The sequence below is a fragment of the Pezoporus flaviventris genome, unplaced genomic scaffold (genome assembly GCF_033815535.1).
Source record: "Pezoporus flaviventris isolate CSIRO_AGI_PZ_B2104156 unplaced genomic scaffold, CSIRO_AGI_Pfla_v1 ptg000116l, whole genome shotgun sequence".
Classification (NCBI taxonomy): Eukaryota; Metazoa; Chordata; class Aves; order Psittaciformes; family Psittacidae; genus Pezoporus; species Pezoporus flaviventris.
The window spans coordinates 1,317,856-1,335,560 of record NW_026892664.1 but is presented as its reverse complement, the minus strand read 5'-3'; the positions used below and the strand labels follow the sequence as shown (position 1 = coordinate 1,335,560).

At 48.8% G+C, this 17,705-nt stretch overlaps 1 pseudogene; it reads right to left on the bottom strand.

Moving 5' to 3' along the window:
- Nucleotides 1-9,842: 9,842 nt before the first annotated feature.
- On the bottom strand, nucleotides 9,843-10,762 carry LOC133282262 (olfactory receptor 5G3-like; annotated as a pseudogene).
- Nucleotides 10,763-17,705: the final 6,943 nt, after the last annotated feature.

Here is a 17,705-nt window from a genome sequence, read left to right as displayed (position 1 = left end):
CTCATTATTGGGTTATAGAGCCCCATTATTGCTTCATAGAGTTCCATTATTGCATCAAAGAGCCCCATTATTGCCACGTAAACCCTATTGTAGCCTCATAGACCCCATTATAGCCTCATAGAGCCCCATTATTGCCTCACAGGGCCCCATTATTGCCCCATAGAGCCGCTTATTGCCTTATAGAGCCCTATTATAACCTCCTAGAGCCCCATTATTGCCTTATAGAGCCCCATCATTGCATCACAGAGCCCCATTATTGCCTCATAGATCCCCATTATTGCATCATAGAGCTCCGTTATTGCGTCATAGAACCCCCATTATTGCTTCTTAGAGCCCCATTATTGCTTCTTATAGCCCCATTATAACCTCATAGATCTCATGATTGCATCACGGAGCCCCATTATTGCCTCATAGAGCCCTATTATCTCCTCAGAGAGCCCCTTTATAACCACGTAGATCCCCATTATTGCATCATAGTCTCCCATTATTGCCTCATAGAGCCCCAGTATAGCCTCATAGAGCCCCATTATTACCTCATAGAGCCCCATTATTGCATCATAGATCCTCTTTATAACCACATAGAGCCCCATTATTGCATCACAGAGCCCCATTATTGCCCCATAGAGCCCCATTATTTCATCATAGGTACCCATTGTTGCCTCATAGATCCCCATTATTCCTTCATAGAGCCCCATTATTGCCTCATAGAGCCCATTATTTCGTCATAGAGCCGCATTATAGCCTCACAGAGCCCCATTATTGTCTCATAGAGCCCCATTATTGCCTCATAGAGCCCGATTATTGCTTCATAGTGCCCCATCATAGCCCCATAGAGTATTAGTATTTGATGAGAAAATGAACATGAGCCATCAGTGTGCGCGTGCAGGCAAGAAAGCCAACCTTATCCTGGACTGCATCAAAAGGAGCGTTACCAGCAGGTCAAAGGAGGTCATCCTGCCCCTCTACTCTTCTGTCGTGAGACCTCACCCGGAGCATTGTGTGCAGTTCTGCTGTCCTCAACATAAAAAGGACATGGAACTGTTGGAACAATTCCAGAGGAGGGAAAGAGGGTGATCAGGGTGTGAAGCACCTCCCGTATGAAGACAGGCTGAGGAAGCTGGGGCTGTTCAGTCTGGAGAAGAGAAGGCTGCGTGGAGACCTCATAGCAGCCTTGCAGTATCTGAAAGGGGGCTATGGGGATGCTGTGGAGGGACTCTTCATTAGGGACTGTAGTGGCAGTACAAGAGGTAACAGGTTAAAACTGAAACCGGGGAAGATTAGATTGGATCTAAGGAGGAAATTGTTTCCTGTTAGGGTGGTGAGGCACTGGAATGGGTTGCCCAGGGAGGTTGAGAATTCTCCATCTCTGGCAGTGTTCAAGACCAGGTTGGACGAGGCCTTGGGTGATATGGTTTAGAGTGAGGTGTCCCTGCTCATGGCAGGGGGGTTGGAACTGGATGATCTTAAGGTCCTTTCCAACCTGAACCATTCTATGATTCTATGATTTTTCCATGACTCCACTATCACTCCTTATTGACTCCTCTATGACTACTCTATGACTCCTCTGACTACTCTATGACTCCTGTATGACTTTGCTATGACACTTCTATGACTCTATGACTTTATGACTCCTCTCCAACTCCTATATGACTCCTGTATGAATTCTCTTAGACTCCTCTATGACTCCTCTAAGACTCTATGACTCCTCTATGACAGTATGACTCCTCTCTGACTCCTCTATGTATCCTCTATGACCCCTCAGTGACCCCTCTTTGAATCCTCTATGACCCGTCTATGACTTCTCTATGCGTTCTCTATGACTCCCCTAAGACTCTTTTCGGACTCCTCTCTGACACATCTCAGACTCCTCTATGACTCCTCTATGACCCCTAATTGACTGCTCTTTAATCCTCTATGACTTCTCTATGACACTATAACACCTCTATGACTCCTCTATGACTCTTCTTTGACTCCTCTATGACTACTCTATGACTCTTCTATGACTGCTCTGACTGCTGTATGACTCCTCTATGAGTTCTCTATGACTGCTGTTACTGCTCTGACTCCTCTATGACTCCGCTGTGACTCCTCTGACTCCTCTATGACTGCTCTGACTACTCTGTGACTTCACCATGACTCCTCTATGACTCTTCTATGACTCCAATATGACTCTCCGATGACTCCTCTATAACTCTATGACTCCTCTATTACTCTCTATGACTCCTCCATGGCACCTCTCTGATGTTTCTATGATGCCTTTATGACAGCTCTATGCTACCTCTGTGACTCTGCTATGATTCCTATGACCCTTCTATGACCCCTCTATGGCCCCTTCTATGACTCTTCTATGACTGATACTTGACTGCTCTATGACTCCTCTAGGTCACCTCTATGACTCTATGACACTATGACTCCTCTCCAACTCCTCTATGACTCTAGGACACTATGAGTCCTCTATGATGCCTCTATGACTCCTATATGAGTCCTCTAAGACTCCCCTATGACTCCTCTGTGACTCTTCTATGACACCTCTATGAGTTCTGTATGACTCTTCTTTGTCTCCACTATGACTCCTCTGACTCCTCTATGACTCCTCTTTGACTCTTCTATGACACCTCTATGATGCCTCTAAGACTCCTCTATGACGCCTCTATGACCCCTATGACTCCTATGACTCCTCTAGGAGCCCTCTAGGAGCCCTCTATGGCTCCTCCAATATGACACCTCTATGACGCTTCTATGATGACTCTGTGCCCTGTCTATGACTCCGGTATGAGTGCTGTACGTCCCCACTATGATTCATCTATGACTCCTCTATGACCTCACTATGAACCCTCTATGACTCCTCTAAGACTTTTCTATGACTCCTCTATGATACCCCTATGACTCCTACATGACTCCTCTATGACGCCTCCATGACTCTTCTATGAATTCTCTATGACTCCTCTAGACTTTATGACACAATTGCTCCTCTATGACTCCCCTATGACTTGCCTAGGACTCCTCTATGACTCCTCTATTACTCCTCTATGACTCAGCTATGACTCTTTTATGAATCCTCCGTGACTCCTCTATGACCGCTCTATGACCCCTCTATGACTGGTCTATGAACTCTATATGACTCCTCTATGACTTCTCTATGACTCCTCTAGGTCTCCACTATGATTCCTCTGACTCCTCTATGACACCTCAGACTCCTCTATGATTCCTCTATGACTTTTCTATGACTCCTCTATGACTATATGACACCAGAGTAACTTGATGACTTCTATATGACTCCTCCATGACTCCTCCAGGAATCCACCATGACAGCTATACCACTCCTCTATGACTCCACTATGACTCCTCCATGAATCCTTCAGGACTCCTCCATGACTCCTGCATGACTCCTTGTCCTTGGGTTCAGCAGTAGCAGTCATGTTTCTCCTTGGTAGCTGGTGCAGTGCAGTGTTTTGACTTTCGGCTTGGGAACAGAGCTGATAACAAGGATGTTTTGGTTTGGCCAAGGACTTTGTGAGCCTCATGCTCTGCCAGGGAGGAGGGGAAGCCGGGAGGAGGGGAAGCCAGGAGGAGGCAGAGACAGGACACCTGACCCAAACTGACCAAAGAGGTATTCCATACCACAGCACGTCATGCCCAGGATGTAACTGGGAGTTAGCTGGAAGGGCTGGGGGACTGCAGGGTTGGAGGAGTTATCGGTCGGTGCTTGGTCGGGCTGGGGGGGCGAGTTATCAGTTGGCTGGTGGTGAGGCGTTGTATTCTCTTCCCTTGTTATTTCCTTTATCATTATTATTATTGGTGGTAGCAGCAGTGATTTGTGTTATACCTTAGTTACTAAACTGTTCTTATCTCAACCCATGGGAGTTGCATTCTTTTCGATTCTCCTCTCCGTCCCTCCGGGAGTAGGGGGAGGGAAAGAAGGGGGGGAAGTGAGTGAACGAGTTACCTGACTGGGTTTAAACCACGACACCAGTCATTGGGAACTTCCCCTGACTGCCAGGACTTCTCAAATATGACGGCCAGCGACTTCGCAACTTCATTCGCCAGCTCCTTCAGGACCCGCGGGTGGATCTCACATGGACTTGTGCACATTCAGATTTTTAAGATGGTCTCGAACCAGTCCCTCTCCTACAAGACAAAACCAGCCCAAAACCACCTTGTAATGCTTCTGCTATGGGATACAGGGTCAGAGCCTCAAAACAGCCTCTAACCACGCCAAAAACAGGCAAAAACCAGGCCAAAACACGCAAAGTAAACCCCAAAACACGCCAAAACCACCCCAAAATCACCTTGTCCTGCTTCTGCTGTGGGATACAGGGTCAGAGCCCAAAAAGAAACACAAAACAGGCCAAAAAAACCTCCCAAAACACCCCAAACCCACCTTGTTCTGCTTCTGCTATGGGATACAGGGTCAGAGCCCCGAAACAGCCCCAAAACAGGAGAAAAACAGAAGAAAATCACCCATAACCAGCCCCAAAACACCCCCAAACCAACCCAAAGCCACCTTGTTTTGCTTCTCCTATGGGATACAGGGTCAGAGCCCCCAAAATGGCCAAAACCAAACCAAAACACCCAAAAAATAGCCCAAAACCAACTTCTCCTGCTTCTGCTATGAGATACAGGGTCAGAGCCCCAAAACAGACCTAAAACAGGACAAAAAAAAAAAACAACCCCCTCAAAACAGCCCCAAAACACCTCAAAACCAACTTGTCCCTCTTCTCCTATGGGATACAGGGTCAGAGACCCAAAACAGATTCAAAAGAGGCCAAAAACAACCTAAAACACCCCAAAACCAGCCCAAACCCACCTTGTCTTGCTTCTGCTATGGGATACAGGGTCAGAGCCCCAAAATAAACCCCCAACCAACCCAAAACACCCCAAAAAACAGCCAAAAACCACCTTGTCCTGCTTCTGCTATGAGATACAGGGTCAGAGCCCCAAAACAGACCCAAAAGCACCTTGTCCTGCTTCTCCTGTGGGATACAGGGTCAGAGCCTCAAAATAGCCCCAAAACTGGCCAAAACCAGGTGAAAACCAGGCCTAAAACCCCCAAGTAAACCCCAAAACAGGCCAAAACCACCCCAAAATCTCATCCTGCTTCTTCTGTGGGATACAGGGTCAGAGCCCCAGAACAGGCCAAAACCAGGCCAAAAACACTCCAAAACCCCCAAAACAGGCCCAAAACACCTCAAAACCACAATGTCCTGCTTCTCCTATGGGATACAGGGTCAGAGCCCCAAAACAGACCCAAAACCGGCCAAACACAACCCCCAAAACACCCGAAAAACCAGCCCAAAACCGCCTTCTCCTGCTTCTGCTATTGGATAGAAGGTCAGAGCCCCAGAACAGCCCCAAAACACCCAAAAAACAGGACAAAACCAGCCCAAAATCACCTTGTCCTGCTTCTCCTGTGGGATACAGGGTCAGAGCCCCAAAACAGACCAAAACTGGCCAAAAACCACACCCCAAATCACACAAAAACACCCCTAAAACGGCCCAAACCTACCCCAAAACCACCTTCTCCTGCTTCTTCTATATGATACAGGGACAGAGTCCCAAAACAGCCCCAAAACATGCCAAAAACAGTCAAAAACCCCCAAAACAGCCCCAAAACACCCCAAGCCACCTTGTCCTGCTTCTGCTATGGCATACAGGGTCAGAGCCGCAAACAGATCCAAAACAGCCCCAAAACAGACCAAAAACAGGTGAGAAACAGGCCAAAACACCCAAAGCAAACCGGAAACTGACCAAAACCACCCCAAAATAACCTTGTCATGCTTTTCCTATGGGACACATTTCAGAGCCCCAAAACAGACCAAAAACAGGCCAGAAACAACCCAAAACCCTGCCCAAAACCACCTTGCCCTGCTTCTCCTATGGGATACAAGGTCAGAGCCGCAAAACAGATCCAAAACAGCCCCAAAACAGATCAAAACCAGGCGAAAAACAGGCCAAAACACCCAAAGCAAACCGGAAACTGACCAAAACCACCCCAAAGTAACCTTGTCATGCTTCTTCTATGGGACACAGGTCAGAGCCCCAAAACAGACCAAAAACAGAACAAAACCACCCCAAAACCACCTTGTCCTGCTTCTCCTATGGGATACAGGGTCAGAGGCCCCAAACACCCCAAAACCAGCCCCAAAACACCCCAAAAGCAGCCCAAAACCACCTTGTCCTGCTTCTCCTGTGGGATACAGGGTCAGAGCCCCAAAACAGACCCAACACAGTACAAAAGCACCCCAAAACACACCCAAACCACCCCAAAACCACCTTGCCCTGCTTCTCCTATGGGATACAGGGTCAGACTCTGAGAACAGCACCAAAACAGGCCAAAACCAGGCCAAAACCAAATAAAACACGCACAAAACAGTCCCAAAACAACACAAACCCAGCCCAAAACCACCTTGTCCAGCTTCTCCTTTGGGATACAGGGTCAGATCCAAAAAAAAGACGCAAAACAGGCCAAAACCAACACAGAACACCCCAAAACCCACCCCCAAAAAAAACTTGTTCTGCTTCTCCTATAGGATACAGGGTCAGAGACCCAAAGCAGACCAAAACCAGCCCCAAAACAGGCCAAAACCAGGTGAAAACCAGCCCAAAACACGCAAAGCAAAGCCCAAAACAGGCCAAAACCACCCCAAAATCACCTTGTCCTGCTTCTCCTGTGGGATACAGGGTCAGAGCCCCAAAACAGACCCAAAAGAGGCCAAAAACATCCCAAAACACCCCAAAACCCACCCCAAAAATAACCTTGTCCTGCTTCTCCTATGAGATACAGGGTCAGAGCCCCAAAGCACCTTAAAAACAGGACAAAACCCACCTCAAAACCACCTTGTCCTGCTTCTCCTGTGGGATACAGGGTCAGAGCCCCCAAACAGACCCAAAACTGGCCAAAAACAACCTAAAACACCCCCAAAAGAGCCCCAAACCATCTTGTCCTGCTTCTCCTAAGGGACACGGGGTCAGATCCCCAAAAGAGCCTTAAAACAGCCGAAAAACACCCCAGAACCCCGAAAACTACCCCCAAACCACCTTGTCCTGCTTCTCCTATGGGTGGCACCCAGTGAGTACCCAAAACAGCCCCAAATCACCCCAACCCCCCCCAAACTGGTACCTTCTGGAGGTCACTGTGGATCTGCTTTAGCCTGGCCTCGAGCTGCGACAACTTCTGGGGTAGGTCCAAGGCTGGGAGGGAGCTGGGGGGGAGGGGGGGGGGGGAAGGGCAATGGGAGGGGGGGGAATGGGGTGTCCTCATATTGGGGGGGGGATCCCAGACCCACATGTGGGGGTCCCAGCTCCACATACAAGGGGGACAGGGGGGATCTCCATATGTGGGTGTCTCTGTACCTGATGGGGGGGGGGCAGCGGCCTCTCCAGGGGTGGGGGCTCAGCACCGGCTCCTTGAGGGAGAACAGGGACACGGCCCTTTGCACTGGGGGGGTGGCACGTCAGCACCCCAAAACCAGCCCAAACCAGCCTAAAATACCCCAAAACCAGCCCAAAACAACCATAATACCCCAAAACCAGCCCAAAACAACCAAAGTACCCAAAAACCAGCCCAAAACAGCCCAAAATACCCCCAAAGCCAGCCCCAAATCCCCCAAACCACCCCAAAACAGCCAAAACACCCCCAAACCAGCCCAAAATACCCCAAAACCCGCTCAAAACACCCCAAAATACCCCCAAAATAGCCCAAGACAGCCAAAATACCCCAAAACCAGCCCAAAACACCCCCAAATACCCCAAAACCAGCCCAAATCACTCCGAAGCACCCCTACAACACCCCGAAACACCTCCAAACCAGCCCAAAATACCTGCAAACAGCCCAAAACATCTCAAAACACCCACAAAGCAAACATCCCAAACCCAACCCAAAACCACCCCAAAACACCCCCGAAACATCTCAAAACACCCCAAAACCAGCCCAACCCCCCTCCGCAAAGGTTAACACCCCCAAAACACCCTGAAACAACCCCAAACTCCCTCAAAACACCATGAATGACCCAAAAACACCCCTAAAAGAGCCCAAACCACCCAAAGCAGCCCAAAGCACCCTGAAAACCAGGCCAAAACAGCCCCTAAACTGATGAAAGAACCTGTTTGTAATAGATTTGGGTTTGGACCCTACGAGGGTTTCAATGCCTCAGTGCTGCTCTTGACAATGGGGTTTCAGCATTACAGATGGGAAACTGATAGGAGATGGGGCTTATGGGATCTACATGCATGCTGTGAGGCTCCGGGGGGGGGGGGGGGGAATTGTAAACTGTAAATCAAAACCACGGTTGATTGCAAGCTGTAGATTGGGAGCTCTCTGTTGAGAGCAAGATGGAGCTGGTTCTTCAAGGCAATGCAGTGCAGTCCCTCTCCAGAATCCTTGTAACCCCCTTCAGGCACTGGAAGCTGCTCGGAGGTCTCTTCTCCAGACCCAGTGTTCTCAGCCTGGCTCTCAGCAGCTTCCTTCAAGGGGCTTCCATCACCTGCAGCAGCTCTCCTGATGTAGCACCCTCCATGGCCACAACAGACCCATGGGGCCTGATGCCCAACCCACAGCTCTGCCACTCCCCCGGCCCCACAGCTTCCACGTCCTCGCATGAGGGTACTGCTTCACCTGAATCCCAGGCATCTCCATCACTCCCAACATTCCCACTGCCCCCAAGAGCCCTGAGACCCTCGAAGCATCCCATAACCCATCTGGTAATCAGAAACCCACTCCACCCCAGCCATCTCCACCCATCCCAGTAGTGCTAAGCCACCCCAAAACTACATGGTATCCCAAAACCCAACCAACCCCAGGCATGTCCATCCCTTCCAATCCCCACGGTACCCCTAAACCATTCCAAAATCCACCTTTTACCCCAAATCCAAACAACGCAAGGCATCTCCAACCTAGATGGGAAACTAATAGGAGATGAGACTTATGGGATTGACATGTATCCATTCATCCATTCATCCATCACCCATCCATCCATCCATCATCCATCCTTTCATCCATCATCCATCCTTCCATCATCAATCATCCATGCACACTGGTGTATTTTGTTTTTTTTTTTTGTATACTAGTCAGCACTCTGTGCAGGAAAGCAACAGGATAGACATTAGGGCAGGCAATGCCATTGCTCCAGGCTGCCATGGGCTGCCACGTATCAGGTCTGAAGGCTGTTAAAAAACACCACAGCTGCTGCGATCTGTTCTGGTCAGGCTGCCATGGAGATCATGGCTTTTATTGCTGTCAACAGGGGAATGGAAAGCAAAGGTGTGGATCAGGGGTTCCTTGCTTTTATCTGCCCTGTGGTGGGGAATCTTCACTAAAACATCTTAAAATGCTTTCAAATTGCCTTCATTCATAACAGAGGTGACCCAAGTACCACATTTAACTTAAGGCCTTTGCTGTTTGAAATGAAATGAGGTGAATGGTGCTGGAAATCATTCAATGAGGTTTGAGAATCAAAATCTAAAAAAACATCCTGCATATTGTGCTAGTAATTTGCTGTCCTCTCTATTTTTCTTGTGAAAGGTGTTTGTGTCCTTATGGCCCTTAATAACTCTCTAGAAATGGAGTCTGATTTAGTGCAACAGTAGAATTCACTCTGTTTATTCTGATTTGCCAAGCAAAAGGAGAGCAACCCAAAACACAGTGCATACCTTGAGTGCAGGGAATTGTAGAAGCTTTTGCAATGTTCTTATTTGTATTCTCAGCTGGTGAAATCAAAGCAGCCAGTGCATGATGTAAGTTGAGGCGCTCTTCAACATGTTGTCTATTTGAGATAATTTACAAAGAGCTGAGCATCTCCCCCACATCTGTGTTCTACCTGAGCCTAAACTTAAGACATTCAAGATCACTTAATTTTCAAGAGTCTCCTAAAGGCCTCCTTCACCTCCTTATTCCTCAGGCTGTAGATCAAGGGGTTCAGCATGGGAGTCACCATGGCGTAGAATACCACAGCCCATTTATCTGCTGCTCTTGAGCTGGGATTTAAGTATGTGAAAAAGGATGCCCCATAGGAGATACTGACAGTGGTGAGGTGGGAGGTGCAGGTGGAGAAGGCTTTGCGCTTGCCCTCGGCTGAATTGATGCTCAGGATGGTGGCGATGATGGCCACGTAGGAGAGCAGGATAACCAGGATGCTGGACACACCAAAGAGAGATGCTGCAGTGGTCAGGATGATGTGGCTGAGGGTGGTGTCAGAGATGGAGAGTGAGATGAGAGGGGAAATGTCACAAAAGAAGAGGTTGATGAAGCTGGAGCTGCAGAAGGACAGGGTGGACATGCTGATGGTCTGTCCCACGCCATTGGTCAGCCCCACAAGGTACGAGCCAGTCACCAGCTGGAAACAGCACTTTGGGGACATGACAAGGGGGTACAGCAGGGCAAATGGCAAATGGCCACGTAACGGTCATAGGCCATTGAAGCCAGCAGGAAGCATTCAGTTATCCCAAAAAGCTGAAAAAGAAAGACCTGAGCCACACACCCAGCATAAGCAATGCTCTTCTTCTCTGACATCAAGTCAACCAACATCTTGGGGGTGACGATGGTGGAGAAACAGAGGTCTACAAAGGCCAGATTGCCCAGGAAATAATACATGGGAGAGTGGAGGTGGGGGTTGGCCCTGATTAAGATGATGATGCCCAGGTTGCCCACAATGGTGACAAGGTAGGTGAGCAGGAAGAGCAGGAACAACTTGCCCTGAGTCATCGGGTCCTGTGTGAACCCTGCCAGGCTGAACTCCGTCGCTTGGGTGCAATTGCTTTGTGCCATGGGCTGGATGGTGCTTTGTGTGTGAGCTCCTGGCTGGAGGTTTCTTCTCCAAGAGGCAGGGATGTCCCAGGTGGAAAAGCCTCTGTGTGGTGGGAGCTGCTCAGAGACAGTCCTGCAGGATGGAGAGTTCAGGCACAGATCAGTGAGGAACAGGTTGGTGAAAGTCCTGTGCCAGCACAGGCAGAACAAAGGGGTGCTCAAGCAGTTGAACACCATGGCACAACATGGTGTGCGCTCCTCTGGCTCACCTTATGTTGAGCAATGACCTCTGTGGAAAACAATGGGAAGGTTCCACACCCGAGTGGCTTTACCTTAGTGCTGCACTTCATTGCCTGCGTTAGTGCTGAGCCTGTGGCTTGGAGATCATTTGGCTCAACCTGGAACACAAAGAAACATGGTGCTTTCACAGTGCAGAGCTGATCCGTCATCCCCTCGTGGGCATTTCCCAACCACCCGCTTCTTCCCTCTCTGCTTCGGTTTTCCTAACTGCAAACTGTAATGAATTTCTGAACTACGTGAAGTGCAGTTTAACGGGAATTGGAGCAGCCTGCTCTAGTGAATGGTGACCCTGTCCATGGCAAGGACAAAAAAAATGACAAGAAAGTCATCTTTCAGACCTGCCTCACCTCATCAATGGGGAGTACTCTGAATGTCCAGGAAAGCTTCTGGTGCTCATCCAGGAGTCCTCTGTGGTCAGTGAGAAGAGGAAGCCTCCTGAGGGTGTTCTCCATGAGGAGGATCTCCAAACCTGCCTTCTCAGCAGCTGCACTGGGAGCACACAGCTCAAGCAGCTCCCTGGGAAGCCCAGAGCATCATCAAGAAGCCCACAACCCTGCAGCAGGACAGGAAATGAAGACAGGAGCTGCTGCTTGTTGGCAAGAGAGAACCACAGGAGAATGATGGGCTGGAAGATGCTGCCCCTCACTTACATCTCAGCTCTGTCTCTGCTGCCCTCCTCATGCTCTCGGAGATGGATGTGAAGATGAACGTGCCTGGAGCTGTGCAGGGAGCCTGGGAATGACCCAGCATCAGCAAACCCCCTTCCTATTTCATGTGATGTGGGGATGTGGGACTGTGAATCTCTTTGTGCCCCAGGAGGGTGACAAAGCCCAAAGCAGGTCATTATCTCTTTGTGTTGATTAGTTTGGAGGAGAAGAAGTGTACCCAGAGGAGATGACCTCAGCCTGAGTGAGCAACAGGGCTTTGGGCTCCCTTAGAGCAAAGCACAGAACAAGCCCACCTTTGACATCCACTTCTGGAGCATTTCTGAGGCAGTTACAGCTTCACAAGGGCCATGGTTGACATTATCATAGAATCACGGAATAGTTAGGGTTGGAAAGGACCTTAAGATCATCTAGTTCCAACCCCCCTGCCATGGGCAAGGGACACCTCATGCTAAACCACGGCAGGGATCTGTGGGGAACCTCACCGATGGGAACTGGTTTCAGGGTCCATCAGCGATGTCAGTCACCACGTGCAATGAACCAGCTTTCCACCCATCTTCAGTTGCTTATACTCAAACCAAAGCTCACAATTTTGATTTGCAAAGAGCTAAGAGATGATTGTGGTGACCTTGCTAACGGTGAGGTAAATGCTGTCCACTACTTCTTGTCCATGCAAACACCAGTGTTCGCATCATCCAAGGAACTCAGGTTGGTCAGGCATTACTAATCCTTGGTACATCCATGCTGGCTCCTCATGGTCACCCTCCTGTCCTTCCTCTGCCTGGAGAGGGCTTCCTGGGGGATTTGGTTCTTAACTTCAGTATAGATGGAGGCAGCCCCAGTCTTCGAGCTCTCCTTGATGATAACATTTGCCTTTTTCCACCCATTGTGCTGGAAAGGCAAGGCAGAAAGGAGAGCTTCATAGAAGCCATGGTTGATATTATCAGGGCAGGGAGCTGAGGGCAAAGTCACTGATAAGAGCTGGTACCAGAGTCCATCAGCAATCCTAGCACCACAGGCAATGATCCAGCTTTCCACCCATCTTCAATTCATTGCTCTAAAACCATAGCACACAAGTTTGGCTGCAAAGAGCCAACAGAAGATCTTGGTGATCTGTTGACGCGGGAGTCATGGACAACGCACAGACGATCAATGCGATCAAGCGATTGCCAAATTTATTACAAAGCCTTAACTCCTTATATACTATTTCTTACATGCACTTACAGTGATTTGGCATATTATGATTGGATACATGTCTTGAAGACCCTTAGTGACTAACATATAATTGGTTAAACACAGGTGTGAGAACTTGACCTCGAAAGCTTGCCAACAGTGCACAGTTCTCATTACCTCAGTGAATTCCAGCTTCTTCTTATCTTGTTTGCTTAAGCTTCTTCTGGCCTCTCATGGCCTTGCTGTATCTTTCAGGATTTTCAGAGTTTATGTACCAATTATCCATTCTCCTGTCAGAACACTGTCTCCACATCTCCCCCTTTTTGTTTTATATATGGTTTCGATGACTCTACTTGAACAGGGGATTTAGCCTAGATCATATCTCCAATATATGCTGACTACAGGCTGCTGGGTGTGCCCCTTTTTTCTGCTGTATGGCTCTCTGATAACAGGGGAGGGCATCCTTCACATCAAGGTCTGGCATGGCATGTGTCCCCACCACTCCATGCCTGCCAGGTTGCAGCCAACAGGGGAGCTAAAGGTTCTTCTTGGTGGCAAACACAGAGGCCAACCCGGTCTTGCCCTTGATTGTGATAGCAGGCATTTGGTCAGCCTCAGTCCTTGCACCTTGTTGTCAATGCACAGTTTCACCTGCTTCATCCAGTAACAAGTCGCTACTACAGCAAGGCACACACAAATTTACATTAGCAGAGTAACTATTACAGGGTGCAGCAGCATGTTGAAGATGCTGATGGCAGCAAGGGACTAGCCAAAGAAATTTCTTACCAGTGGAATTCTCCCACCCTCTTAATTTGTTCCATCACCTGCTTTATAACACTACCATTGTATTAGAATCTTTCTAGCTTTTGCCTTAGCATTTTCTAGCAGCTACTGCAAATTTCCATACTCTAACATCTTTTACAAGTGACAAATCTATACAAGGTGTAGTTCCTCATTAGCAACTGGCTAGTAATTACAGGTAGTTTTATACACAAAATCACAGCCTCTAATAATAGCTACTTCACAAGCACACATATTCAGGATGTTACTTTTCAGTTGCCCCCAAGTGATGTTTTGCAGTCATTCGTTTTTCTCTTCCTCTATCTCATTCTGCTTGGGGTATTCACGGTCAGCTCCTGTAGCTGAGGCATCAGGTGTCCAGCTCATGGCAAGGCTTGACAAACTTTGCAGGCAGTCGCCATGGACCTGTAGGCAGGAGGACACAAATATACCCCCTCCTCCAGGTTATCCGTTCTTGAGAAGCAGACAGGTTAAACTGCACATTGATAACCAGTGAGGAGTTTGCTGCATCTTTGCCTCTTTTTTTTTTTTTTTTCTCCTCACTCCTCAGGTCTGGCGTCCATCCTGGCCGTTCTGCCGGTGGAGCAACGGGAGCTGAATCGGAGGTCAGCTTTGGTTTTTTGTTTTTTTTTTTCCAAAAGTCGCTCACGCTGCTTTGCACAGCTACAGAAGCCAGCCTCCTCGGCAGCAGCTACAGCCGCCTGCCTGCTTCAGCAGCAGCCATAAATACCTGTCGGCAACCGCACTTTTGCGTTAACCCTTTCTTGCCCGAAATGTTAAACTGCTACCGGTTAAAAACTTTTACATGAACCCATCAACAAAAAATACACAGAACACCATCTGCCCTCAACACACACACACGTATGGGATCCCACAAGCACGCTCCACACAACTACAATATTTTAAGCACAAAATCCAGACAATCATTACTCCCACTACAGTCCCACGTACAGAACGTGGCACAAGGACCCTGTGGAGACTCACAGAAAAACGGCTCCGAGAAGCATCATTGCAGTGCGAGGTGGCAGGCTCAACCTTAGCAGGCGTCCCCGCAGAGGCTCTGGCCTCCCCCACATCGCATCAGGCTTGGGCTTTTATACTGACCAAAATGCACACTCATTCCAACACAGGTGGCCAGCCTGCGCTGGAAGAAGTGGCCAGCAGTATCTACAAAGGTCTCCAAGGGTTGATAGAAACCTGGACATACTTATATTTACCAACTTCTAGTACATGAGTATCACAGAGAAACTGTATGGGCTCCCCCTGTCAATTGCAAGGAAAATCATAACATATGCAGCTTGAGTATAAGAGGATTTTAACCCATACGTGGTCACTGTTTGTCAGGCCTCCTTAACTATTTTGAGATCAAGAGCTTCCCACTCTTTAGCCCCCTGCTGTGTAGTAAACACAGGATATGCAAAGATGCCCATTGCAGAAAATTCCCCAGTAATGTTCACCTCTTTGGTTACCCATTGTTACAACTGAGCGTCTCCAGGGCCAGTGAGTCTGAGCAGACCGACCTGGGAGATAAAGAGTCAGGGTCTGGAAGCAGAGGATATAAATCTGGATCGGATTCAGGGGATTCGGGGGCTGATCCTGCGCCGAACTCAGGGTCTCCGTTGCTCGCAGCTGTGTCTTTCTTATCAGATGTCTCTCGTTCGTTATGTAGCCGTCTGCAGACCTGGCTCCTCCGTAACTGAGTTAAAAATTTCCACTCTAGGGCATAGTGGGCTGGGGAGGCTCGCGGTTCCTTTAAATCTTCCACTAGCGCATGATCCCTATTTTCTACTGCGTGCTTCAAAATGGCACTGCAATCGATCCGGCACCGAGGCACCACCCTCTTTCCGCCTTGTATCTTTTTATACAGTTCATTACTTCTCTCCGTGGTTTACCGAGTTTCTTTGCTGTTTTATCATCATTAAGCATTGAGTCAAATAGTTCATCACCAAACTTTCGCCACTCACTCTCCTCAAATATTGTATTAGGATCTGCAAAAAAAATCTCTTAGCCTTCCCTACAGCCAGTAGACCTGCTAGCTGCTTTAGAGTCTCAGGCTCAATTCCCCGCTTTTATAAAAAGCACTGCAAAAAGTTCAGGGCTCAGTTCCCCGCTTTTATAAAAAGCACTGTAATAAGTCCAGGGCTACCTCTCGGTCCATTTTCATGGCCAGCCTTTTCCGGATCATCTTCTTCTGGGTCGTCCTGTAACCTCGGTCTCCGGATCGGCCTCCCGACGCAGCAGTGTCTGGTTCGCCCCAGTGGCGGATTCTTTCGGCTAGTCGAAGCACCCGGGTCCATCACGCCACCGCAGCAGCATTGCCCGCGCTTCCCGGCCGCTGCCGCCGGCGCCGCTCACTCGCCGTTCCGGGTCCCCGTCGACCGGGGCCCTGTATCCTGGGTCCCCGCTAGTCGGGGCCCTGTATCCGGGTCCCCGTCGACCGGGTCCCTGTATCCGGGTCCCCGCTAGTCGGGGCCCTGTGAAAAGATCATACGCTGCTTGCCTGTCCATATTTACCGGATCCGTTGCACCCTCCAGGCGTCGGCAGCGCGTAGCAGCAGAGCCAGCCGATGCTGCGCTCTGGGCCAAAGCAGAAAGCAAGCAGCCCACCGATGTGTCACTGCAGTCCTGCAGAAGCCGTCTTTAAGTCGAGACCTGCACCCAACGCAACTCCTCTAGGCAGAAGGAGGGATCCCCGTTCCCTGTTCGGGTCCCTGTTCGGGCGCCAATTGTTGGAGTCGCGGGAGACAAGCCTCATGCTCTCATGGTCAGCAAGTCTCGTTTATTTAGCAAGATACAACCCCTTTTATAGCCTGCAGTGTTAGATACATTTCCTGCTAGGATACAGCAAAATCATTGGTCAGCCCGTGCTGACGCAGGGGCCTCCCAAGCAACCGTGACCGCCTCCTGCTTCAACATGCCTCGACATGTCCCGGCTTGTCCCAGCTTGCCCAAGCATTACCGTTGCGCTATCTCAGCAAGATACCGTGGCGCCATCTCAGCAAGATACCGTGGCGCTATCTCAGCAAGATACCGTGGCGCCATCTCAGCAAGATACCGTGGCGCTATCTCAGCAAGATGTACATCCTGTTTCTTGAGCAACTCAGGGTGAACATTAACCACAAGATTACCGTAGCCTTGAGGCCTATATTTCCACCAGCTGCACAGTATCATGACCTCTGTTACTTAGCCATTCCATTGTTAAGCTCTCTACAAACTACATGCTTAGAGCAAAAAAAAAAAAAAAAAAGAGAATAAAATTAGAAATGTGTTGTATTGCAACTAATGCAGCATGGCTTTAGTGTCCATTAAGTTTGAATATACGTATTGAACAATTCCACTCAACAGTACATTTAGGAACCATCACTGTCCAATCCTTTACGCTGTATATTAACAAAATCATTTGAAGTATTTCTTCACTATAAAAAGCACTTTGAAGGATTAAAGTGCAGCAGGGAAATCTTCAAATACCTTTGAACATTCTTTGATGGGTCGTTGGTTGGTCTGTGATTAGGGAAGAAAATTGCAAGAAGCCCCTCTCCAGCTTCCCTGTTTCCTGCAGCTTTAGGGAACTTTTCTTCCTCCTCTCTCCTCCAAGCTTCCTTGGTCTGCTCTGTGTGTTCTCCTGCATGCTCCCATCTGTCACGGGGATTACCTGGAAGCACTGAAATTCACCTAAAGTACATCGATCACATCTCGTGGCTGGAAGAGGTACAGCACTTGGTAGAGCGTCCACCATACTGGTGAATGGTGTCCCAGCTGTAAGAGACCACAAGTGGGCTCTTGAAAAGACAGCTGAGAAAACAGTCCAAGTCCTCAGCAGAAATCTCATAAATGGGTTATTTTAACAGGACTGAGCCTTGTCATCATATTTCCCTTCAAGAAAGAAGCGATTTGGGGTTGCTTAAGCAATGGCAGGTACATAGGAAAACCCAACACATTCTTGTCTTCAAATATTCAGGAACAAGTTGGACACTTTAGCATGTTTCATCACAAATCAACCTTTGGTGGCTCTTCAGTGAGTATGT